This window comes from Cryptomeria japonica, chromosome 1 (assembly GCF_030272615.1).
Source record: "Cryptomeria japonica chromosome 1, Sugi_1.0, whole genome shotgun sequence".
In the NCBI taxonomy this organism is placed as follows: Eukaryota; Viridiplantae; Streptophyta; class Pinopsida; order Cupressales; family Cupressaceae; genus Cryptomeria; species Cryptomeria japonica.
In genome coordinates, this window is record NC_081405.1 from 325,773,680 (window position 1) to 325,801,129 (window position 27,450).

Sequence of the window (27,450 nt, forward strand, 5' to 3'; positions counted from 1 at the left end):
TATAGGTTTTGAAATCTTCATCTTAAAACCTTCCAAAATGTGCCTCATCCAAATATCTTGTGTGCAATTCATGTAAGCTGTAACATACTCAGCTTCAGCAGTGGATTGTGAAGTACAACTTTGCTTTTTACTACTCCATGAAACAAGCCTTCCTCCAAGAAAAAATGCTCCACCGGTTGTTCTTTTCTGGTCATCAACATTTCCTGCCCAATCTGCATTTGTGTACACCTTCAAATCAAAATTTCCTCCATATGGATACCATAACCCATAATCAATAGTACCTTTCAAGTATCTAAAAATTCTTTTGGTTGCTATCATATGTGTTTCCTTAAGATTCTTCTAGAATCTAGCACATATGCCAACTGCATGAGCCATGTCTGGTCTGTTGTGAAGAACATAGAGCAATTTTCCAATCATTGACCTATATTCCTTCTCATCAATAGATTTAGACTCATCTTCCTTAAACAACTTACAAGCTGTAACCATAGGTGTGCCAATTGGTTTATAGTCACTCATGCCAAATGTCTTCAAGACCTCTTTCACATACTTAGATTGTGTGATGAAAATATCATTCTTCATTTGTTGTATTTGCAAGCCTATGAAAACTTTTATTCCCCCCACTAAAGAAATTTTGAACTCATTTTTCATTTCATCTGCAAACATGTTGCTCATGACATCATTACCTCCAAATATGATATCCTCAACAAATACTTCGCTGACTAGTATTTGATCTCCTTCAGATTTGAGATATATGTTACTATCATCACTGGTTCTCAAAAAGCCTATCTTCATCAGATGTGTATGAATCCTTTCATACCATTATCTTGGTGCATGCTTTAATCCATATAAATCTTTATGCAATCTGCATACCATGTCTTTCTTATCAGTCAGAGCATAACCATCTGACTGCTCAATGTATACTTCTTCTTCAAGTATCCCATTCAAAAACGCCGACTTAACATCCATCTGGTATACCTTGAATTTCTTATGTGTTGCAAATGCATGTAAAGTTCTGACACCTTCTAGTCCTGCGACTGGTGCAAAAGTATCACCATAGTCTTCTCCTTCCTCTTGTGCATAAACTTTGCATAACAACCTAGCTTTGTTTGCAAACCACAACACCATCTTCATTCAACTTGTTCCTGAAAATCCACTTAGTCCCTATCACATTTTTATTTACCGGTCAGAGTACTAGGGTCCATGTGTTGTTCTTCTCAATTTGATCTAATTCCTCCTCCATAGCTTTAACCCAATGATCATCACCAAATGCTTCCTTAGCAGTTATTGGTTCAATAGTGGAGATCATGCAAGAATTCTCTCTGATTCTTCTTCTGCTTAGTACTCCAACATCCTTATCCCCAATAATCTGTTCAGGATTGTGATTCAGTCTCACATATCTTGGAATAACATGATCATTATTTTTAGGTTCAGCTTCTTCATTATTATCTTCTTCTGAATTTATCTGTTTCGGTTGGACTTGTACATTAGTATTTGCTTTGCTAGTTTCAGATTTAATAGTTTTTGGTTCCAAGATCAAAATGCAAGGATCTTCATCCTTTTTCACTGAACTAGTTCCTTCTAAGAATTAAGGAAATTCATCCACTCGAACATCAACACTCTCAAAAATTCTCTGTGTTTGGTTGTTAAAACACTTGTAGGCCTTACTCTTGGTGGAATAGTCAAGAAATATACCTTCATCACTTTAAGCCTCAAATTTGTTAATATAATCACCTCTCTTAATAAAACATTTGCTTCCAAATATTCTAAAATAACTAACATTAGGTGATCTACCATACCAATATTCATAAGGAGTCTTATCCTTACCTCTCTTTACCAGAATCTGGTTCATAGTGTAGGTTGTTGTGTTGACAGCTTCTGTTCGGAAAGTTTTTGCTACACCTCCTTGAATCAACATCATCCTAACAGCTTCAACAAATGACCGGTTGTTTCTTTTTACGATACCATTCTGCTATGGTATCCTTGATGCAGAAAGTTGCCACTTGATACAATTCTCTTCACAATAGCTAATGAATTCCTCAAAAGTAAATTCACCGCCTTGATCTGTCCTCAAACACTTTATCTTTTTACCGCTCTTTTTCTCAGCTAAGGCCCTAAATGCCTTGAACTTACCAAAAGCTTCAGTCTTATCTTTCAAGAATGTGACCCACATCATCCTTGAGCAATCATCAGTGAAGATCATCAAATATCTGTCACCTTGAATACTCTTTATTCTTATTGGTCCACAAAAATATGTATGAACCAAATCTAACAAATGTTCTACTGAAAAAGATTTTCTCTTGAAAGTTGAGGATGTCATCTTTCCCAACTAACATTCTTTGCATAAAGCATTAATCAGTTTGTCTAACTAAGGTATACCTCTCACTATCTTGGACTTGCTCCCTTTAACAATGTTATCAAAGTTTATATGACAAAATATCGTATGCCAAAGCCAACTATCATCTATCTTAGAAATTAAACAATTGCTAACTTTAGGATTATGATGAAATAAGTTACCTTTAGTTTCCTTTCCAGTCGCAATTAGTTGACCTTTATTGTTATAGATTTTGTACATACCATTTTTAAATTTCAATGGGTATCCTCTGTCATTGAGTTGTGCCACACTCAAAAGATTGTGCTTTAAACCTTCAACCCAATAGACATCATCTGCACTACTCTTTCCATTAAAATAAATAGTTCCCTTACCTTTAACCATGCAGGGTGAGTCATTACCAAACCTTACAACTCTGCCATCAAATTCCTTTAGAGAAAGAAATTTGCTCTGATCACCATTCATGTAATGTGAACAACCATTATCAATGATCCAATCATCAGAGTTATCCATCCTGGATACTAATGCCTTCTAGTCTGACATCTCTTATTTAATAGCTAAAAACACAATGTCTTCATTAGCATCACCATTAGATTCCTCAACAATGATACCACCATCAACAACAATAAGACAATCTCTTTTGCCTTTACCCTTGTACTTCTTAAATTTCTCTCACTTGTGCTCATTATCACCATTAGGGTAGTTAGAAACAATGTGTCCAATCTTGTTGCATGCAAAACATTTCAAAGGTAATTTCCCCCTATATTTACCTATACCTCTAGGCAAGTGCTTGACCAAAAATGCTTCAAGCTCAACTAAACTGTCTTCATCATCTGCATCTCTGCTAGATCTAGACTCATAAGTGTGACTGGCATCTCTACTTTTTCTCACAGATGGGTTAGAAACAAAAGCTCTAAATGCAGACTCAGATTTCTGTACACTACCATCATAATCATTTAATTCAAAAGTAGTAAGCTTGCCAATGATGGAGTCAAGAGTTACCTTATTTTTGTCAATGGGCTTCAGCTCCTGAATAGCTGCAACTCGAATAGCATTGACCGGTAGCAGGGTTCTCAGCACCTTACTGATCACTGTGGAATCTTCCACTTTACCTCTTGCACTCTTAATTTCACCGACTATCTCTTTTATCCTTTGACAATACTATTGGATATTCTCACATTCAACCATTTTCATGTCATCAAATTTTTCTCTTAGACTCTCCTCTTTTGCAATCTTAACATATTCATCACCACTATATATCTCTTCAAGTTTTTTCCATACCGCATATGCAGTTTCAAGACCATGAACATCTACATACTTTGCATCAAACAAAGAACTGATAATAGCCTCCAATGCTTGACGAGGTTCTTGTTTCTCTTTCTTCTAATCACCAGTCAATATCCTAGTAGCTGCAACATACTTAGTGTCGACATGTTCCCAATACTTTCTTCCCAAACTCTTGATATAAATTTTTACTCTGTCACTCCATATCCTATAGTTCTCTCTATTAAACTTCAAACCTTCCTTCTTCATCATGTGTTGGCATTTCAATAGAAGGAGATTGTTGATATTCATTAAGGATATTGAGAAGGTTGTTGGAGATTATTGATATAACTGAAGAAGGATGATAACTATCTTTATAACATTATTTTGTCATTGATGTCAAGAAATTGATTTTCTGATTTAGTATGATGTTGCCATATCTTGAGAAGATTAATTTGAAGAGAATTAAGATGTCGGTAAAAGACACAGAAAGAATGTGATAAGAAAGAAGAGGAATAAGATATTCAATGGGCAACTATTACCAAGTTAGACAATGATGAGATCATGATGTTTAGATTGTTTTGATATCCTACATATGTTGTTGATTGTAAGGTTAATACTATACTATGTCACTGAGCAAAGAACCTAGTCGGTAAACCCTAAGGAACCTAGTTGGTAAACCCTAAGGTTATCGATATCGGTTAATGAAGGCAGAATGTCTACCGAGTAAAGTTTAGTATTTACCGAGTTGCAACCGAGTTATAACAGATCGCATTGGATGGATAAAAGAATTATTTAATGAAGGATGATGATGAGTTGGAGATTTATAAATGATTGGTATGCTGCGCATGGAGTTTGTTAAGGATCTATGGCAATGGAAGATCGACAGGAAGATCTACAACTCAAATTGAACCGCAATAACCTTGTGCAAGTTCTAAGAAAGGAATGCAAGTCCCAAGGTGAGGTAAAACATTTTCAGATCGAAGGATGCATTGAACCTAGTCAAGATTGAAGATCTGATGGCTAAGATTGATTATGGGAAATATGATCAAGGAGATTCAGCGGTTAGCAATTGTTTATAAATAAGAAATTATTGATGAAAAATGTATGTGAGCAAGTGTAAGCACATGGATGCTACATAGTGATTACTGAGCACAGAAGCTTGAAGACCTATTTGAATAATAGAGTAAGTACCCCAGTGGAGGGACAAGATAAGTCCTATGACAAGATTGTTTTGAGCAAAATAAGAATTTGCTTTAGCATTTCAGATGTAAAGTTGTAGATATATTACTATTGTTTATTTTGTAAGTGACAGAAAATCTCTTAATTGAGTGGACTTAATAGTCTTATTTGTAAACCCTCTAGCAACGTAACATTCTAAATGAGTGTTTGAAATCCTTTAACAAGGTCACTTCTAACAAAGTGAAGATCCTAACAGATCTGAGGGAAATCCCTTAACCGGGTCACATCTAGCAGTGTGTTTGTAATCTTTAATAGGATTTGCTTTTAACCGAGCATACTCTAGAAGAGTATATTTCTTAGGGGTCTGAAATCCCATAGTGGTTTTTCCCTATTTGGGTTTCCATGTTAAATCTGGTGTTATATGTGTTATGATGATTATGTGTTTATGAGTTTGCATGTTTAGCAGTTTTTGATTATATTGTTGAAGTATAGGTTACCGAGGTTGAATCTGTTGATTTTATGGATTATTAAGTTTGTATGATTCACCACCCCCCTCTCATCTTGTTAGCTATTGGCATCAGTTCTTTACATTTAGTATCAGAACTTAACAATTGGTATCAGAGATTTGGAATTCGGAAGAAACGTTTAAAGGAACTTGAGGCAAAGATCCGAAGATGTATAAAAGGGATGCACCAAAGCTGAACAAGTCAAGTTTCTCCACATGGCAGAAAAGCATGAAGTTGCATTTATCAGGAATTGGAGAATATGCAACATACTATTTTGAGAATGATTACATACCACCAAGCACCAACTCGTTGACCTTGGAAGAGATTAAGACAAAGCAAGAACACATTCAAGCTATGATTGAAATAACATCAGCATTGACCGACTCAGAGTTTAATGATCTAGAAGGCTGCAATGATGCAAAAGCAATGTGGACCAAGCTCATATCTATGTATGGCGGTGATGAACATTTCCAAAGAGCAAAAGTAGATAGTCTAAGAGGACAACTTGAATCCATGAGAATGAATGAAGGTGAGAACATAACCCAATATAGTACAAGGTTAAAGGAAACTGTCAATCAAATTAAAGGAGTAGGAGAAACTATTGAAGAGAAGGATGTAACAAGTAAGTTGTTGAGAACCCTTCTACTTGCTTATGCCATTCAAGTCTCTGCAATCAATGAATTGAGGTCTGTACCTAACATGCCAGTTTCTTTGGATGCTACTATTGGTAAGATACATGCATTTCAGTTAAGTAATTTTGATAATAGTGGGTCTTCAGTAAATAAAGTAGAATCTGTAGTCAATTCTTTTCATATTGGTGAATCTGATGATTACAATGATAGAATGAGTAAGTACTCTGAAGGGAATCACAGTGGAGCAAGTGAAAGATTTCGCAAGAACATGGAAGAAGTGCACAAACTATATGAGGAAATCAAGAAGCAAGAAGAGTTTGAAGCATTATTAGCCAGAAGGTTACCGAGAGGAAAAGGTAAGTATAAAGGAAAGCTACCTTTAAAATGTTTCAATTGTGATAAAATAGGACATATGGCTTCTAACTGCCCTGACAAAGAATCTAGTGAAAAGAGAGAATACTGAGATAACAGGTAGAAAGACAACCAATACAGAGAACACCGAGACTTTAGAAGAAGAGACAGAAAGTCATGCCTAGTAGCTGATGAAGAATCCAACGATGATAAATCTAATGAAACTGATACTGAGGATGTTGTTTATGTGGCTATTAAAGATGGATCAGATTAAGAAAGGTATGAAGAAAAATCCCTAATATCTCACATAAATAATAATGATTCTTGGATCATAGATAGTGGATGCTCACATCACATGACAGGTGATAAACACAAGTTTGTTAAATTAGAAGACTATGATGGAGGCTATGTAAGGTTTGGTAATGATGTACCATGTCCAGTGAAAGGTAAAGGATCTATAACACTTCTTGACAATGCTAAATGTGATGATGTATACTAGGTTGAAGGTTTGAAATACAATTTGTTGAGTGTAGCACAGCTAAACAATACAAGATACCGAATAGAATTTCAGAAAGAAATTGTCAAAGTTCATGACAAGCATTGAAAGTCAGCTGCTACTGGGACACAAACAAAAGGTAATACATTTCATCTTGACTCAACTCGGAACAAGTGTCTTTATGCTAAGATATATGATACCTAGTTATGGCATAAAAGGTTTTGTCATGTAAATTTTGATAATCTGATCAAAATAAGCAAGAAGCACCAAGTAAGAGGTCTACCGAGTCTTGAAAAACCTGAGAATGCTGCGTCGAGGATGCCAGATGGGTAAGATGACAAGATCAATCTTTAAAAGTAAGTCCTACACTTCTAAAAGAATTTTAGACCTAGTACACACTGATCTTTGTGGTCCTATGAAAGTTCAAAGTTATTATGGTGACAAATATTTCATATTATTTGTGGATGATTACTCAAGGATGATGTCAGTTATGTTTTTAAAAGAAAAATCAGAAGCTTTTCAAATGTTTAAATGGTACAATGCAAGAGTTGAAAATGAAACAGGAAGACAACTGAAATGTCTTAGATCTAATAGAGGAGGAGAGTTCACTTCTGATGAATTTAACTTATTCTGCAATGATCATGGTATAAAAAGGCAAGTGTCTGCACCGAGAACACCTTAGAAAAATGGGATAGCTGAGAGAAGAAACAAATCAATTGTAGATTGTGCCAAAACCCTTATGATAGAAAATAGGGTACCTCAAACATTTTGGAGAGAAGCCATCAAAACTGCAGTTTACACCCTGAACTGAGTTCAACTGAAGAAAGGAACTGTGAAGACACCATATGAGATCTGGTATGACAAGAAACCTAATGTAAGTTATTTTAAAATCTTTGGAAGTAGATGCTATGTTCACAAAGATGACAGAAATGGAAAGTTTAATCAAAAAAGTGAGGAAGGAAAATTTCTTGGTTATTCTTCTAGAAGTAAAGCATTTAAATGTCTGATCAAAACATCTAGCAAAATAGTAGAAAGTACAAATGTGAAAATTGATGAATTTGCAGAAAAAAATGCTGAAGGAAATTCCAAAGAACCAGAAGATTATGAAGAATTTGTTTATGTTCAACTGAAAAGTACTACTGAGAAAGCTACTGAAGAAAATGAAGATAATGTCTAGTTATCAAGTGATGAAGAAGATCATATAGAACCTACTGAGCCTATATTAGCCAAATATGTCAGAAGACATCATGCATCAAGTCAGATTATAGGAGATAAGGATGATCCAGTGATGACAAGGAACAAACGGAGATAGAACACATGTTTGATATCTGAATTTCAACCAAGAAAAGTAAAAGAGGCATTTAAAAGTGAAGATTGGGTAAATGCTATGACAGAAGAGATTGATCAAATCAAGAAGAATGACACATGGACATTGATCCCAAGACCGAAGGACAAAAATGTAATCGGTACAAAGTGGATTTTCAGAAACAAGCTAAATGAAAAAGGTGAGGTCATTCGGAACAAAGCAAGACTAGTTTGCAAAGGTTATGCTCAAGAAGAAGGAATAGATTATGGTGAGACTTTTGCACCTGTGGCTAGACTTGAGGGAGTAAGAACATTGTTGGCATATGCTGCTTTCAAAAATTTCAAGGTCTATCAAATGGATGTCAAATCTGCATTTTTGAATGGTATACTAGAAGAAGAAGTTTACATTGAACAACCAGAAGGATTCGTTGAAGACAAGAGTAAAGATCAGGTATGCAAATTGAACAAAGCTTTATATGGTCTAAAACAAGCACCTAGAGCATGGTATGAGAGACTGCACTCTTATTTGATCAAGATTGGTTTTACAAGGACAAGTGAAAACAACAATATGTATATGAAGAATGATGAGGACAATGGAATACTAATTTCAGTCATATTTGTTGATGATATTATTTTTTGTGGTAATGACTCCTTATGCAAGAACTTTGGAAATGAAATGTGCAAAGAATTTGAGATGTCATTAATCGGTGAGATAAAGTATTTTATAGGTTTACAGATAATGAAAATGAAAGATGAGATTTTCATTACTCAATCCAAGTACATAAAGGATGTTAGGGTTCCCATAGATACTAAGAGGGGGAGGTGAATCAGTATCTGACTGATATTCTAATTTTCTTAAGTTAAAACATGCAGAACATAAAGTAGCAGTATACCGGTATGCAAGAATTAATGTAATAAACAGAATCAAAAACATCCACATGAAAAGAACACCATAACACAAGATGTTTTAATGAGGAAACCCGGTGTGGGAAAAATCTCAGTGGGATTTGTGACCCACAATATTCACTTACTAGCCAATAAGAGAATATTACTTACAATAGGGGCTTGCACATGCAGGAAGGCCAATTGCCTAGAGCTCACTGCTCAATGAGAAGTCACACTGACTTACAATGACGATTGTACTAATCTAATGATCTGTACTGCTTTACAATAGCATCTCCAATGCCAGATTCAGTACCGATTCTAACTCTATTCTTTACATATATCCGTTACCTATAATTCGCACATTAGGTCTGCCTAATAATTTTCCTTTTTTTTTGCTTCCTTACACATAAATGTCTACAATGATCTCTTTTATATACAAGAGTCATTTTACAATTTGACAAGTCGGCTTACAGTAATAATCAAAATATTACATATCAAAAATCCTCTCGGCCTTTGTGCCGGTGTACATATTTTCTTCTATGTCAGTGCCGGTGCCGGTGTAGAGTGATCTTTTTTGATGCCGGTGCACTGTCTTGCTTGAATAATGCTTTGCCGGTATGATGTCTTGCTAGTGCCATAGGATTGCAAGGTTGCCATCAATGAAAAAACCTTCAATCACACACAATGTCTCATTGGAGTGTCCATATGCCAACAATCTCCCCCTTTGGCATTGATGGCAACACTCATGAGAAATTTCAAAAAAGTGTCCAAAATGTGTAGACCAAAAATTTTACCAAAAATATGAAGGGCTCCCCCTGAGCATATGATTCCTGTCTTTGAACTTTCTCATCCTACTACTCCCCCTTTGGCATCAATGACAAAGGTTGTCAAGATGTTAGTAGAGTTTGTAGTTATACCGGTCCATATCCTCAACCTTGTAGTTGGGTAGTTATTATCTGAAAAAGATCACCCAAAATTAAGTTTATACTATCCATAAACTTTTTGCTATATTTTATTGTTGGTTCAGTCCTCTTCACAGTACCGGTGAGATGCTGAAATTGTTCTGTCAGTGTTTTACTTCCCGGTGTTAATGCCTCTGAGATTTCCTTCCACGGAGATGCTAGATAGTCCAATCTTGGACTCAGTTTAGATCTCAAGTGTTTTGCCTTGTTTATTATTGTCTCTTTCTCTCTTTCCTGTTTAATTAATTCTACCTCAAAATTTGCTAACTTATCTTCAAAAATAGATAGTGAATCTGGAGAGTTGACAAAATTGTCTGCAAGCTTGTTTATCTCTTCCTGTGTCTTGCTTATTTTCTTGTCAATATCTATAGTCAGGAAGTTTGTTTTGCATGTGTCTTTATACAGGTTTTTATACTCTTTTAACAAACTACACAGTTCCGGTAGAAGTGTGTCAAAGTCTCTATTACACTTCTTTATTTCCTCCTCAAAGAATTTTTATTTCTCCTTTTCTACAATGTCCTTTATAGATTCTTCCTTTATTTTCTCAATATTTCCAGAAATGTATTTACATAATGTATCCAACTGTCCTAAAGAATCTTTATTATCTATATTACAATCAGGAGCAATTATCTTCAAAATTGGTATTGAATCATCTATTGCTTTGTAAGCTTGTGAACTATAGTCAGTTATTTTCTTGATGGATTCAAGTAATACCTCAGTCACATTTGTTGACTTTGATGATGACCTGACAAACTGAGTACCGGTGGAAGTGACCATGCTTGTATTGACCTCTGGCAGGTCAGTTTGTGTCTGCATTTCCTTTAGCACTGGTTTTCCTGCTTCATTTCTTATCGGTGGCATCTGTTCTGGAGCCTTTAGCTCTGTCGGTTTCTCTGTTTGTGCCTCAGATTCCATCTTTTTCCCTGTATCCTCTGTCGGTTGCTCTGTATCTCCTATTACTGGAGGCTCTTTAGCCATATCTAATTTTTCACTTATGTCTTTATCAACTGTTATGTTGATTTTTTGGGTATCAACATTTACAGTGTTGTAAAGCGGAAAAATCGAACCCTAGTTGTTCTCCCCTACCCAACTCCAAGGAGAGAGAAGGGAGGTCACTAGGGTTGACGATTTTCACTTAGGAGGGACTTTACATTCAAAAGAGGGGTTGAAACCCACAAGATCCCATCCCACGCAATGCAAGATTGGATTCTAAATGAGTTTCAAGGGTTGTGATAGCAAGGATACCCTCTTTTGCAAAGAATGTAGATAGAAAGATTGAACTAGGAATGCATGTAAAGTAGGAAAGATTCGCTTATAAACAGAGATAGGGATACGGGATGAAGCTGCGGACCTGGAATTAGCAGTAAAATGTTGAGACGGTGTTGTTCTGCGAATTTGAGCGAAAGTTGACGAGACGATGGCGCCCCGCGTGCACACAGTCCTCCAAAAAATCCGCGAAACGAAGGTGGATCTATTCGTCTCTGCACAAGGATTCCAGATCTTCAATTACAGTCGTGTACCTGCAACCTACACACAAAAAAGAGAGGATGATTGGGGGGTTAGGGATGAGGGGTTTTCCTTTAGGTCAAACCCCAATTTTGGAATTAACCAAGAAATGAGAATGTTGTAAATGTAAATGTTTGTAATGTAAACAAGTACTGATACCTTGTTGTAAGAATGCTTGTATTCTTACATGCAAAGGTGTAATGTATGTTGTATGTAATGTGTTGTAAGTGATCTCCTCTTCAATGGTTGAATCTTTGTCTTGAATGCAACACCTAGCCTTGAATGGAGACTTAGAATACTCAATTGCTTGAAGGAATGCTTGAATGCTTGAATGCTTGAATATTGCTTCCGCCTTTTTTCCATCTACCAAAATGGGAGAGGAAATGTAGTTTATATACTTGCCAATTAGGGCTGATAGACTGATTTTCCCGACCTTAGGCCGACCAGGAAACATTATTTTCCAATTTGCAAACAAAAAGACCCGAAGCCCCATAAGAGACCGGGCCCAAAATAGGCCCAGGGACCAGGGCGCTGGGCACCATGGTCCCACCTCTAGGGATAGCAGGGTGCAAGGAGGATCAGGCCAGGGTGCTGAAAAATGCAGTTTTTGATGTCATGAACAAGTTTCGGGGTCTCCATTCAGGTTCCGTGTTGCATCACCATCGTAAAGACCCAAATGCAGTCGAAATTGCAAGTGTCACAATTTTAGGATGCTACATTTAGCCCCCACTTTAGCGGGAGTATAAGCGTACGCCAATACTTCTGGTAAAGTACAAGGAAACAACATTGAAAAACTTTCACCACGTCAAGGAGGCAAGATACACCAAGCCCCCAGTGGACTAAGGATCTTACGACTTCGATTGACAAAGTAAAAGGGAAGATCACGAGGGAGAACCATGACTGTCAGTAATAAGGTTCCCTCACTATGAGTCATGCCAGAAAGATATCAAAAATTTTCAAGGCAAAGCTAAATTTGTCAAGAAATTTTCAAGTATCTTGAAAAGATATGAACGGGATGTATGCCCCCCTACGTTAAAGCGATCGCACATGCCTCACCAGGGGTGATTGCTTTAAGGTAGTGATACATATAAGAAATGAGAAGGGAAAGGAGCACGTTATCACAAGGATTTAGCCCCCAAGTGTGAGATAAGCCCAAGGATAATAGACACAAAACACAAAGCACAAGGTGACTTCGCTTTCCTCGGGGTCAGTATGCTGTATGATAATTCATGTATATCTTATGTATGTATGCATAATTGTTCTTCATTCCCCAATCAAGGAAGGTCACCTAGAAGAAGGGAACACATGTGTCTTTTGAGTCAACATGAGAGAGACCAAAAGAGATCTCAATGCTTTGCATCATCCTCAAGTAGACAACACTAAGGACAACAAATAGAAGAATGAGAATAACACATAGAAGAAGTAACAAAAGAGAGGAGGAGAGAGTCTCCTATGCTAATGAAACTAGTCTAGCACGTCATCTACCCCCCGATCTTCCTGATCAGTATTTTGGGAAGGTAGGAAACATGCTAGAGGAGGAACATCCAACACAGCAGATGGAGCTATCACAAGATCCAAACAAGGGCTATGTTCATATCCCAAGCCACGGTGTTCTTGTCTAGGAGCTAGGATAAGTGCTTTAGAAAATACGTTAGATAAATTGTTATCAACATCAACATATTCATATTCACTGTCAGAATGAACAGGAGTAACATTTTCATCATGAATAACATTTTCATCTATATCATCATCAAGATTTATAAAAAGAGGATCTTTAACTCGCACAGGATCAAGACCATCATGCATCTTATGTTTAAGAGATTTTGGCTCAATTGTTGGCTGAGGAGAAAATGAAATAATATTGGTTGAAGGTGTTTTTGGGGATTGCAAAGTTTGAGAAGCAGCTGCCTGAGCTCTAAGACGACGCTTTCGTCGGTGTTCACGTGCAGAACAATTTCGTCTAGTCTTAGTAGGAAGTTGAGGAGAGTGAGGAGGAGGAATGTTCTCATCCTTATCACTTGGGTGTTTAGGTTGTGGTCTCTTAGGTTGAATAATAGGAGAAGAGGAAGGTCTCTTCTCTCTATAAGAGGAAGGAGGAGGAACTGCTCCATATAAAGGAGGAATATTTGGTTTAGGAAGGAGACCAAGTCCATCATGACGAGGAGGTATAGGTCTACTTTTAGAAAGTTTATTAGATATAGGCATAGTCACATCCATAGGAATGGGTTGGGAATCTTCTTGAGGAAAGACATTAGTTTTATCTTTCAAAGGAAGAACTTCCTTCTCAAGAATGATAGGAATGTCAAGTTTGGGTGTTCTAGGTTCACTTAGAGATAGGATCATATCTTTTTTCCATTTTTGATAAGATTTGAAAAGATGATCACTTCGCGGAGGAAGAGATTGGAATTGTTTAGGCCAAAAGTAATCAATAGGAACGCTAGAAGTTCTTTCAGCTGTTTTAAAGAGACGATGATTGATAGTAACAACTTCACCATTATGGGGAAATTTCAAACACTTGTGAATAGGAGAAGCAATAGCTTTCATGGAAGATAGCCAAGGATAGCCTAGCTTCACATGAAATTGTTCGGACGATGGAATAATAGCAAAGTCCACATCAAGGGATTTGTTATGGACCTCAATAGGTAATGTAATAGAACCAATTGCAGGAGAAGAAAATGCATCAAATAGTTTCACAACCACATTTGTTTCATCATAGATCACTTGATTCAATTGCAAAGTAAAAAGAAATTCTTTAGTAATGATATTAACCATACAAGAAGGATCAATAAGCACTCCACGACAAGGTGTATTCTTGACTTTTGCAACTATATATAAAGGACCATCAGGTGCCCTGATAGTTTCACTGGAATCAAATGTGATGGAAGGTTCTTTAGGGATTTTCTGCTGCTCTACAAAGTTAATCACATTTGGAGTCATAGACACGAGATCATCAAGTGAGACAGAGGAATCAGTAGTATCAATCGCATTAGAGGTATGAGAAGGCAATGGATCAGTAAAAATCTGAAGATTTTGGTTAGGAGGAGCTACAGATGTGTTGCCTTTATCATTCACACCAGAAACAGAGATAGTATTATTATCAATCAAATCTTGAATTTTACCCTTCAAAGAAAAACATTTTTTAGTATCATGCCCAGGATGATGATGAAATTGACAAAAAGATTTGTTATCAAAATAGGGCGAATTAATCTTTGCAAGATCTATTTTTCGTATAGGAGGAAGAGTAAGCACATTTTGTTCCAATAACTTATTCATAATACTATGCAATGATTCATTCAAAGGAGTGAACTTTCTTTCTTTCTTGAAAAACTTAGAAATAGGAGGCACGCCTGATGCCACATTCACATTGTTGTTGATGATGTGTTCATTGAATTTAATGGACTCTTTGTTCGGTTTAAACATCCCAAATGGTTGTTGACTACTATCACCCTTATCACTCGGAGCCATAGGATTTGCTTGTTCCATTTGACTCATAGTCAGTTGATAATTGTGAAGAGTTGCGCACAACTGTTGGAAAGAAGTAAACTCAAAAAACAGGAGATTTTCTCTAATATCTTTTTGTAAATTAGAAATAAAGATTCTTTGAATATCATTGTCAGGCACTGGAAAAGAAATTTGAGCATACAAATGCTTATATCTACCAATGAAATCAGTCAGTTTTTCTTTAACACCTTGTTTACAATGCATTAAATCAATCAAAGTAACTTTAGGACTTATATTGTTTTGAAATTGTTGAATAAAAGCATTTGCAAGTTGTTCGAAAGAAGAAATAGAATAAGAAGGCAATGAGCAATACCATTGTAGGGCTTTATCTCTTAATGTTCTAGTAAATAGTTTTGCAAGCAACCTTTGGTCATAAGCAAAATCGGTACATATCGTTTGAAAGGTCTTAACATGTGTTAGAGGATCACCCTTACCATTATAAAGCTCCAAATGCGGAATTTCAACATGTTTAGGGGGGATAGCTCGAACAATGTCAAGAGAAAGTGGGCTCGCAACATCAAATGTGGGCACACTAAACTTAGATTGATTCATAGAGGCAATTTGTTGCTGTAAAGAAGAGACAGTTTGTGCAAGATTGTTAATGGTCGCTTCAGTCGAAGAGTTCATATTAGATGTGTTAGATTGTGATGGAGGTGTTATGTTATTGAAAGAAGATAGAGAGTAAGGTGGTGGGACACTATGATAGTTAGTCATAGGAGATGATTGGAAGGGAGGAACACTACAAGGAGGAATGGAATGATTAAACGAATTGCCCCCTTGCGTCATGTTCATTTGTGGTGATATAATAGGAACACTCATTGAAGGAATGAATGAAGAAGTTGGATTGAGTGAAGGCAGAGGGTTGATTGAAGAAGAGGGATTGCCCCCATGACTGGTGATCATAGGAGGAATGTCTTGTGTTGAAGTAGTCATTATGTTTGATGTAAAAGTAGGTATATTAGCAATAGGAGTTGTCAAAGGAATAGAATGATTGACTTGAGTAGGAGGTTGTGTATAACCTAAGGTTTCGGCCCAACTTTTCATAGGCATCACATTCGAATCCACAATGTGTGCAATACCACGCAAAATATCAATTCCATTCTTATCACTTTGAACCATACATTTTAGACCCTCAATTAATGAAAGAGCTTGACTATCAGGGTATTCTTGAGACATCCATTGTTGAAAATCATCAAATTGGTTATCCAATTTTGAAAGTTGTTCTACAGAAACCTCATGGAGAGATTCTTCATCATTAAGAGGATTAGAGGAATTACCCATGTCCTCGTTAAAAAGGCCATTCAAATTAGGTTCCATCTCCTCGGTAATTACACCTTGGAAAGACTTAATTCTAAGGCTTCGTCTAATGGGAATAGTGTAAGTAGGACTTACTGTTGTAAAACTCATGCACTAAAGAAAGAGAGAAGATTTTGAATTTTGGAGGTAGCAAATTTCAATAAAACTAGCCAATCTCCTAGATTTAAGCTGTTAAATGCAATCAGGACAATCTCCCAAAATTTCGGAAAAAATGTCCGGGACCATGGCGAATGGAGTGCACATGGTCCTCGCAACTTTTTTCAAAATTTTCAGGGATGAAAGTTATGATGATTTTAAAGCTAATCTGAAAAAATTGAGTGATTTTACGATCGGTAGATAGGCCAAATTAAAGTTGCAATCTCGAAATTGAACCCTACCAAGATTGTTGAAAAATGTAAAACTTGAATTTTGAAAAAGAGAGGGAAACTGAAATTTTGAATTTTATGATTTTAGAGGGAATACTGAAAGCAATGCAGCCTTTGAAATTTAAAAGTTGACTCGATTTCATGCAAAATTCGAATTTTTAAAGTGGAAATCAAGGTTATCGCAATTAGACACTTAATTTCAAAAGTCACAAATTGCAAAAATTTGAATAAAGCACTGAAATTTTGAATGAATGCCAACACACTTTTCAGATTTAGGACTGTAAGAAACACAATTTTGACACAAATTTCAATTTCAACAATTTTTGAATGATTAGAAGCCTCAATCCAAGCAATCACTAGACCAACTTTGACTGTAATTTTGAAAGTGTTAAAATTGATAAAATCAGCCCAAATTCTGGATTTTAGCAGAAAAATATAGTAAGATCTAGCTCCCGAAATTTCGGAAAAAATGTCAGGGACGATGGTGCTCGGGGTGCACACGGTCCTCGCAACTTTTTTCCAAATTTTTAGGGATGAAAGATATTGTGATTTTATTGCGGAATCCAAAGTTACAGCTGATTTGGAGATGTTTTGATCAGTGGAATTATCAGTCAAAGGTTGAATCAAGAAGGTTTTAAAAATTAGGGTTTTGACACTTAACCACTTAATTTTCAAAATTAAAGCACAAATATGAATTGGTAATTTGCAATAGAAGGGTAGATCTGAAACAAGCATTAATAATTAAACATTTCACAAGTTTAATTATTAAAAAGAAAATTTTAGGGATTTTATGCAATCAACTTCTAAAATTTGCAAAAGATCAAACATGGAAATGTAATTAAGGAAGCAAATTTTTCAGATCTAACCATGAATAATCAGAATGAGGATGTTCACGTCGGGTTCACCAAAATGTAAAGCGGAAAAATCGAACCCTAGTTGTTCTCCCCTCCCCAACTCCAAGGAGAGAGAAGGGAGGTCACTAGGGTTGATGGTTTTCACTTAGGAGGGACTTTACATTCAAAAGAGGGGTTGAAACCCACAAGATCCCATCCCACGCAATGCAAGATTGGATTCTAAATGAGTTTCAAGGGTTGTGATAGCAAGGATACCCTCTTTTGCAAAGAATGTAGATAGAAAGATTGAACTAGGAATGCATGTAAAGTAGGAAAGATTTGCTTATAAACAGAGATAGGGATACGGGATGAATCTGCAGACCTGGAATTAGCAGTAAAATGTCGAGACGGTGCTGTTCTACAAATTTGAGCGAAAGTTGACGGGACGATGGCGCCCGGCGTGCACACGGTCCTCCGAAAAATCCGCGAAACGAAGGTGGATCTGTTCATCTCTGCACAAGGATTCCAGATCTTCAATTACAGCCGCGTACCTGCAACCTACACACAGAAAAGAGAGGACGATTGGGGGGTTAGGGATGAGGGGTTTGCCTTTAGGTCAAACCCCAGTTTTGGAATTAACCAAGAAATGAGAATGCTGTAAATGTAAATGTTTGTAATGTAAACAAGTACTGATACCTTGTTGTAAGAATGTTTGTATTCTTACATGCGAAGGTGTAATGTATGTTGTATGTAATGTGTTGTAAGTGATCTCCTCTTCAATGGTTGAATCCTTGTCTTGAATGCAACACCTAGCCTTGAATGGAGACTTAGAATACTCAATTGCTTGAAGGAATGCTTGAATGCTTGAATGCTTGAATATTGCTTTCGCCTTTTTTCCATCTACCAAAATGGGAGAGGAAATGTAGTTTATATACTTGCCAATTAGGGCTGATAGACTGATTTTCCTAACCTTAGGCCGACCAGGAAACATTATTTTCCAATTTGCAAAGTAAAAGACCCGAAGCCCCATAAGAGACCGGGCCCAAAATAGGGCCAGGGACCAGGGCGCTGGGCGCCATGGTCCCACCTCTAGGGACAGCAGGGTGCAAGGAGGATCAGGCCAGGGTGCTGAAAAATGCAGTTTTTGATGTCATGAACAAGTTTCGGGGTCTCCATTCAGGTTCCGTGTTGCATCGCCATCGTGAAGACCCAAATGCAATCGAAATTGCAAGTGTCATAATTTTAGGACGCTACAAGTGTATAGGACTTCAAGATTTGTATTGCTATCCTCTGCATCCATGCTTTCAGCTGCCAGTTGGTTTTCAGGGATTGTAATTTTTACAGGTGGAGGTAGGTTATCTTTAACCTTTATGCTTGGAGGTCCACCAATTTTTCCTTTCCCTTTGTCCTTATCCTTCTGGTATACCTTAATAGGCTTGGGATTCCTATATTTTTCTTGTTTCTCTTTTTCAACCAAAAATATGTCCCAACCATCTTCTGTTTCCTCTAAAACTTCTGTAACTCTACCTGCCATCAGTGAAATTTGTCAGTGTGTAGTGGAAAAAACTATCTGGTTAGCCTAAGCTATTAGATCATCAATTTCTTTTGGGGAGTTTACTGGATATACAACAAGTAGTTTTTCTATTTTTATTTTCTTGTCCAGTTCAATTACTCCTTGCCTTCTGGCCTCAAGTCTTTTGTATAAGTCATCAGGAATTTCATTTATGACTTCCATCAAAAACTTTTTGAACATGTCCATGTATAATATTATACTTTCCTCAACTTGCCCTTTCTCATCAACCGATAGGGTGTCATAAATTTTCCCTATGTTCTTCAGTTTTCCTTCCTCTGTGATCTCATCTAACAAAATGTCTAGAGGTGCCAAGTCAGTTTTTTCCTTTTTCTTTTTCTTAGGAGTCAGCTTCTTTTTAGGTGTGACCTTTCTGACCGGAGATCTCACAGCTTGTTGCTTCTACCTTATCCTTCTAGGTGAAGGAGTGGTTGCTGGTGAGGGATCTCTTTTCCTAACAACTCTTTTAAAGGTTGTTGGCATGTCTCCTTTTGAAGAAGTATCTACCGGTGATAGATGAGCTTCAGGTTGTGGGGTTGCCAACTCATCTTCAGTTATGCCAGTTTTCTTTAATACATCTTCCTTAATGGCTTTTGCTTGTCTGGATCCTTTTCTCACAAATGCCTCTACCTTCTTCACTCTTTTCTTGGACTGTATTTGGCTTTCTATTGTTTTAGCACTACCAAATGCTTCCTCCTTAGGTTCATTGGGGGCTTCCAGAAGTGCTTTGGCATAAGTTTCAACTATGTGGTCATCTATCTCATAGCCCATTTCTGTTACCCAGATTGTCCTTGGGATGACTGCTTCCATCCATATTTCATCCTTTTTGATAACAAAGCATATATCATCTTTGTATTTATTTACAATTTCTTGAGATAACCTTGTCCTTTTCTTCATTTTTGTCTTTAGTGCTTGGAAAAAGTCATGAATGTTGTTTTCCTTATTCTCACCCATGGTTTTGAATAGTTTTGTTAGTTGCTTTCCTACCGGTATGTCATATCCAAGTTCTTTATATCCTATACCGGGAACTTGTTTTGTTATATGAAGCATTAGACACACTAACAGATTTCAAAATCTGAAGGTTCCTTTCTTATCCTTCTTTATCTTTCCAAGGTTGTCTATCAATTCATCCTTTAACCATTCATAGATGTCAATTTTTGCATTGTTTGTTATCATATCATAAGCACTCTTAATGCATAAACTTGAAATTGAGTTAAGTCTACTGGCATGAGTGGCTTTATAACCTAATATCATGCTTATGAATCTTACATTTGTATCCTTTACATCATTAACCCTTAAAGATCTTTTATCAAATGTTGCACCTGTTAGGTCTGTGACTAAATCATTTGAAACTTTCTTGTTTTTGTCTAGTCTTTTACCGGTGGTCGGTAACCCTGTGACAACCTTTAATGCTTGCTTGGTGATCTTATGAATTGAATCTAACTAGAAAAATTCTCCATGAACTCTGCTTAACACTATCCTAATCACATCCTTAGGAAATTCAGGAATGCTAAGGATTTCTGTGAATCCTAGGGTTTCAATGATTTTGTGTTCAGCTTTGACATTGCCAGTATCATCACATAGCTCAGTTTTATACATGGTTTTGATTTCCTCATCTCCTAACTCTTCAATATTGTAGTGAATATACATTCTAGGGTCTTCAACATATACAACACCTTTAGGGATTTGAGAAAATGCACCTAAGGTATCATCCTTCTTTGCTATTTTGGGGACCAACTGAAATACAGGCCTAGGTCTTTTAATTACTTCCACAATAGTAGGGTTCACTATGTATTCAATTGCAGAGGTGGATGCCATGATAAAATACATTTTTCTATCTTGGATGGATGATTGCTTGGAGTGTGCTTGCTTCTTGCTCGAAATGCCTTAGCTCGGAAATCTTCGCGCTCTCTGAAAGTTTGAAATCACGGTGAAATGAAATGGAGCCAAAACCTTATTTTATAAAGTCTTTTCCACTATCTACCACATTGATTGCATGCTGGTTAAGTATTCACTAAACTTTATTTGCCGGTAATAAGTTATTTTCAACTTCTTTTTTCTAACCGAGGGAATAATAGCACATGTGTCATTATATTGCCAAACCCTCAAGACAATTTTCTTCAATTAGATTAAGAGCTTCTTGCTGGTGGAGTATTGCTCTGTCCTACCGGTGAGGCATCACTCTATCCTACCAGTGGAGCATTTGTTGGTTCTACTAGTGAAGGAGTATTCCCAATATTTAGATCAGCTTTTCTAATCCATTGCTTTGAGAATTCTTGCTTAACCTCTTCAACTTTTTCTTTGCCTTTCAAGCTAGCACTTTTGTTGTCTACCGGTGTGTTTTTACTTCTACAAAATTTAGCAATATGCCCAATCTTGTTACATGCATAATAGGTTACATTATTTTTCTGAATAGCTTTCCCATAACCTATGCCGGTTTGTGTTCTGCATTGATTAGATAGATGTCCAAATCTTCCACAAACATAACATCTCACATTCATTCTGCAGTTTTCAGAGTTATGACCAACTTTGTTGCATTTGGAGCATTGACCGGTGGGTGGATTGATATTCTGATAATTCCTAGATCTACATTCATTTGCCCTGTGACCATATTTATTATAGTTAAAGCATTTTCCATTGAATTTATAAGTATTAGGTGGTCTTACTGGTTTGTTGTGATCCTAAGTATTTGTAGTACTGGAGCTTTCTCCAACTTCAAATCCAATTCCAGAAGTGTCACCTTTGGGTTTTTGATTATTCAATAAGGTACCAAGTTCTTCTGAGCTTTTCTTGAATTTTTCTTTATGTTGATTTGTAGTTTCCAATTCCCTTTCCAAGATTTCTTTTTGTCTCATTAGTTCATTTGAGTCATTCTGAGTATGCATTAGATCTGTCTTTAACATGTCATTTTCATAGCTAAGTCTTGTGTTCTCATTTGCTGCATCACTTAGTCTTCTAGTCAATTCTTCTTCATTCTTCTTTCTGTCCTCAATCTCTTTGCCAAAATCTCATAGTCATAGCCTGCATTTCATTTTTTGTTGTCATGATCTCTTGTTTCAACTTGCTTATCATATTATTAAGTGATTCCTTTTCATCATTCTCATTTTACAATTTTTCACAAAGTTCTCTTCTCTTATTTCTTGTAATAGTAAGATTTTCATGAAGTGCCTGAATGATATCCTGAGCTACTCTTAAATCATCTTCTAATTTGATATTTTTCAACTTCTTTGCATCATAGTCAGTAAGAGCTCCTTCAAGTTGTTTCATCAGATTTTCCATCTTTACCAGTGTCAAGATCTTCCTCAAGTTGTTAGGCTTTTGAAAATAGAGGACCAGGCTCTGATACCAATTGTTAGGGTACCCACAGATACTGAGAGGGAGGGGTGAATTAGTATCTGATCGGTATTCTAATTTTCTTAAGTTAAAACATGCAGAACATAAAGTAGCAGTATACCGGTATGCAAGAATTAATGTAATAAACAGAATAAAAAACATCCACATGAAAAGAACACCATAACACAAGATGTTTTAATGAGGAAACCCAGTGTGGGAAAAACCTCGATGGGATTTGTGACCCACAATATTCACTTACTGGCCAATAAGAGAATATTACTTACAGTAGGGGCATGCACATGCAGGAAGACCAATTGCCTAGAGCTCACTGCTCAATGAGAAGTCACACTGACTTACAATGAGGATTGTACTAATCCAATGATCTGTACTGCTTTATAATAGCATCTCCAATACCAGATTCAGTACTAGTTCTAACTTTGTTCTTTACATATATCCGTTACCTATAATTCGCACATTAGGTTTGCCTAATAATTTTCCTTTTTTTTCGCTTCCTTACACATAAATGTCTACAATGATCTCTTTTATATACAAGAGTCATTTTACAATTTGCCAAGTCAGCTTACAATAATAATCAAAATATTACATATCAAAAATCCTATCGGCCTCTGTGCCAGTGTACATCTTTTCTTCTGTGCCAGTGCCAGTGCCGGTGTAGAGTGATCTTTTTTTATGCCAGTGCACTGTCTTGCTTGAATAATGCTTTGCTATTATGATGTCTTGCTGGTGCCATAGGATTGCAAGGTTTCCATCAATGACAAAACCTTCAATCACACACAATGTCTCATTAGAGTGTCCATATGCCAACAAAGGAAACGTTGAAGAAATTTGGAATGGAGGATTCTAAACTAGTAAGTACTCCTATGACTACTAACTGTAAACTATCAAAGAATGATGAATCTGCATCTATTGATGAGAAACTTTATCGATCTATGATTGGCAAGTTGCAATATGTTGTGCATAGTAGACCGGATATATCACATGCAATAGGTATTGTTGCAAGATTCTTTGCAAATCCCAAGGAAACCCATATGACAACAATCAAGAGAATTTTTAGATACCTGAGAGGCACTGAAGATTATGGCTTAGTATATGAAAAGAGGAATGATTTTGATTTAAAAGTTTATATTGATGTTGATTGGGCAGGCAACATAGATAATAGGAAAAGCACAAGTGGTGGAGCTTTCTTTTTGGGAGAAAGACTAGTAAGTTGGCTTAGTAAGAAACAAGGATGTATTTCACAGTCAATAGTAGAAGCTGGATATGTTGCTGCAGCATTGAATTGTACCAATATAGCATTCCCGCGATGTATATTTGTGATGTATCTCATATATTTTGTGATATTGTTGTACCTTGGACATTGATTTTGTTTTGATGATGATATGTAGTCGATCCTATTCATTCTACATGACCTATGAGATGATGGATGCATTCTATTTGGCATATGATTATGATGTGCAGTTATTTTCATGATGTGTGCAAATGCAAATATGTATGGTGATGCTTATAATTTCTATGTGATGTTTGTGCGATTGCAATGCTTTCTATGTTTATGATATTTTTTTATGATTTTCTCATGCATGTTAATATGAGATGGATGCAATGCAATGCAATGGTGTTATTTTATATGATTTGAGATTTGATGAATACCATGCAATGATCTTACTAAATGAATGATTTGATGCTTTATATGAATGATTCCTTGGTACGCAATGGTTACATGAGATGAACTAACTTATCATGCAGGATGAATGAATTGATTATTTTTGTTATTGTCCAATGTACTCAATCACGTAATAAGAGAGATAACACCATGTTAGCTTTGGCCTTGGAAAAGATGAGCATTGTGATCCCATGCAGAATGAAATGCAAATCTATCTTAAAATGAAATGCAATGCAGTGATCGGACTAGTCATGGAGTCATTGCTTTGTTTCATCATTGAGACTTTAAAATGTGGGAAGTGAGTGCAAACATCAATGGTATAATTGAACCATGATGACCTGAGCACTACTTTCCTGGGTTTTGATATTGCAAGTTAGCACAAGCATCGAGGTATAATTGAACCAAGATGACCAGAGTGTTGCTTGCGTAAAACAGGCAGTATTAACCATTTCTATATGCAAGTCCGAAATGTCTTCCATGATACTCTGATGATCATTTCCTTAGACAACTTTGCACATATTAATGATTAATTTACAGATAGTAGACAAGAAAAATATCATGTTCCTTCCTCATTCCTCTAGTCAAAGACATCCTGGAGTTACTCAGAAATCATGATAGCGAAAATCCAAATAAAATAGTTGAACCATTATTGCCAAAGTGTTAAAATCATGAGTCAAGATATATCATCCATTGATATGTGTTTTGTCATGTTTAGATTGATATGTGATGGTTAATGGTTGACAATGTGATCTTATGTTCAATGTTGGATGTATCTCAGTTTTTTGCTTGACAAGCGTTGTCTGACTGTTGTTCTACCTACTTTGATTAAGCTCAAAATGATCAAAACTTCTTTGCCTCCAGCCATGTTCAAAATTTTGCCCCCAGCCTAGAAACAAGCCTTATAATGATATAGTCAATGATCCAAACCATGACGAGAAATCACCTGGGATGCCTACATATGTACAAAGGCTTTATGATGAATATGAACAACACTGATGGAAATGAATGCAAGCGGAAGAAAGTGTGAACCAATAGATGACAGAGCTAGCCGACAGATAGTGCCTATTTGCCAGGTTTACACCATCTGTTTTTATTGCACTTTTTCTCATATTTGGTTTTTTTTTGTTGTTTTTTTGCTTTTTCACTGTTTTTGGATTTTTTTCTTTTTCAGTGTTTTGGGATTTTTTTGCTTTTTCACTGGTTTTGGATTTTTCTATTTTTTTCAATGTTTTTGGATTTTTCTGTTTTTTCACTATTTTTGGATTTTTCACTTTTTCAATGTTTTGGGATTTTTCAAACATAAAACTTCTTCGGATGCATGCTATTGATGGGTTCCTCGAGCTGATCTTCATCTTGTGTTGATAGCTAATATGCTCCTGACCCAACTACTGTTGTGACCACAAATGGACCTAACCAATTTGGTTCAAATGATCCTTTCTTTTCTCAATCTGACTGGTTTTGAGGATTTTCCTTTAGTACTAGATCAAGTCCACATTGGCAGAAAGGCCAAGATGTTGCTAAAGCATGGAGTTCTTGTGTTGGTGCATGGATCAAATTTCCATGGATCTGACATTGTTTGCATGTTCTAGCTATCTGAAAAGAATCTCGTTCCATAGTTGGCCAATAATAGCCCAAGCGTATGAGTTTTTTTGAAAGGGTAAGACCACTTGAATGAGTGCCACAAATGTCATTATGGACTTCATTTAAGGCCTTCTCAGATTCTTCTTGTTCAAGACATCTTAAGAGAGTACCATCTAGACCTCATTTAAATAGGGTATCCACGACGAGAGTATAATGGGAGGATTGGCGAATAAAGTTTCTCTTTTGTTTCTTTGATAGGTCAAGAGGTAAGGTGTTATCTTTCAGGTATGTGTAAGTTTGGCCATAGCAGGAAGAATTAATATGTCCAATAAGTTGGTAGATGGTTTGGGAATCTGGACAATTATGAGAAGGGTATGACAACTCTTTAACCAGGAATTCATAATGCTCTTGATTTTCCTGTGTTTGCAATAGAGAAGCAAGTGTTGCTATGGCATCTGCTGCTTTGTTATCATTTCTTGGAATTTGTTCAAAAGTGATTTCAACAAAATATTTCTTGAAGTCATCCACCATCTTTTTGTAAGGCATGAGTTTGTCATCTTTTGTTTGATAGTCATCATCGATTTGATTAATGACAAGCTGAGAGTCTCCAAAGACTTGAAGTTGTTTAATGTTCCATTCTATAGGCATTTTGATAAATAGAATGCCTGCTCCTGATTTATGTTGTGTTCCTCTATTGATGTCTGCTCTTGATCCATGCTGTGTTCCCTTATCGATGTTTTCTCCTGGACTGATATTCGGGTGATGTATTATAAGATCTGGATCAAACCCTGGAATGTCTGTGTATGACCAAGTAAAATTGATTTGCCATCTTTTGAAGGATTTCAAATATCTTTTCCTTGTTGGTTCTGATAAAGAGATTGCCACTGGATGTAGATCGATTGTGTCAATGATAACTGCTAGTTCTATTAGGATATATGACTTCTCTTGATAGTACACATGTAAGGTGTCAAATCTCCCATCTTTTGGCGCATCGAGGAGGTATTCACCGATAGATGCATCCTTTATTTTTACTTTTTCATGGTCTAATGTTGCTAGTAAATGGTTTTCAGCATTATACCTGATATTGTTTTCTTTATTTTCATTTTTGTGACTAGGAGATATGGCACCTATTTGACTTGAAGATACATTAGTGGAATCCCTGGTGAAAGTTGTTGTAGGTTTGATATCATTAAGATATAAGGATATGGCATGGACATTAGGTAAGGTATCAATGTCAGTATTGTAGCATCCTAAAATTGCGACACTTGCAATTTCAACTGCATTTGGGTCTTCACGATGGTGATGCAACACGGAACCTGAATGGAGACCCTGAAACTTGTTCATGACATCAAAAACTGCATTTCTCAGCACCCTGGCCTGATCCTCCTTGCACCCCGCTGTCCCTGGAGGTGGGACCATGGTGCCCAGCGCCCTGGTCCCCCAGGACCATGGCGCCCAGCGCCCTGGTCCCTGGCCCTATTTTGGGCCCGGTCTCTTATGGGGCTTCGGGTCTTTAAGTTTGCAAATTGGAAAATAATCTTCCCAGGTCGGCCTAAGGTCGGTAAAATCAGTCTATCAGCCCTAATTGACAAGTATATAAACTACATTTCCTCTCTCAAAAAGGGAGGAGGACATATGTATGAAAAAGGTGGAAGCGATATTCAAACATTCAAACATTCAAACATTCAAGCATTCAAGCATTCAAGCATTCCTTCAAGCAATTGAGAATTCTAAGTCTCCATTCAAGGCTAAGTGTTGCATTCAAGACAAGGATTCAACCATTGAAGAGGAGATCACTTACAACACATTACATACTACATACATTACACCTTCGCATGTAAGAATACAAACA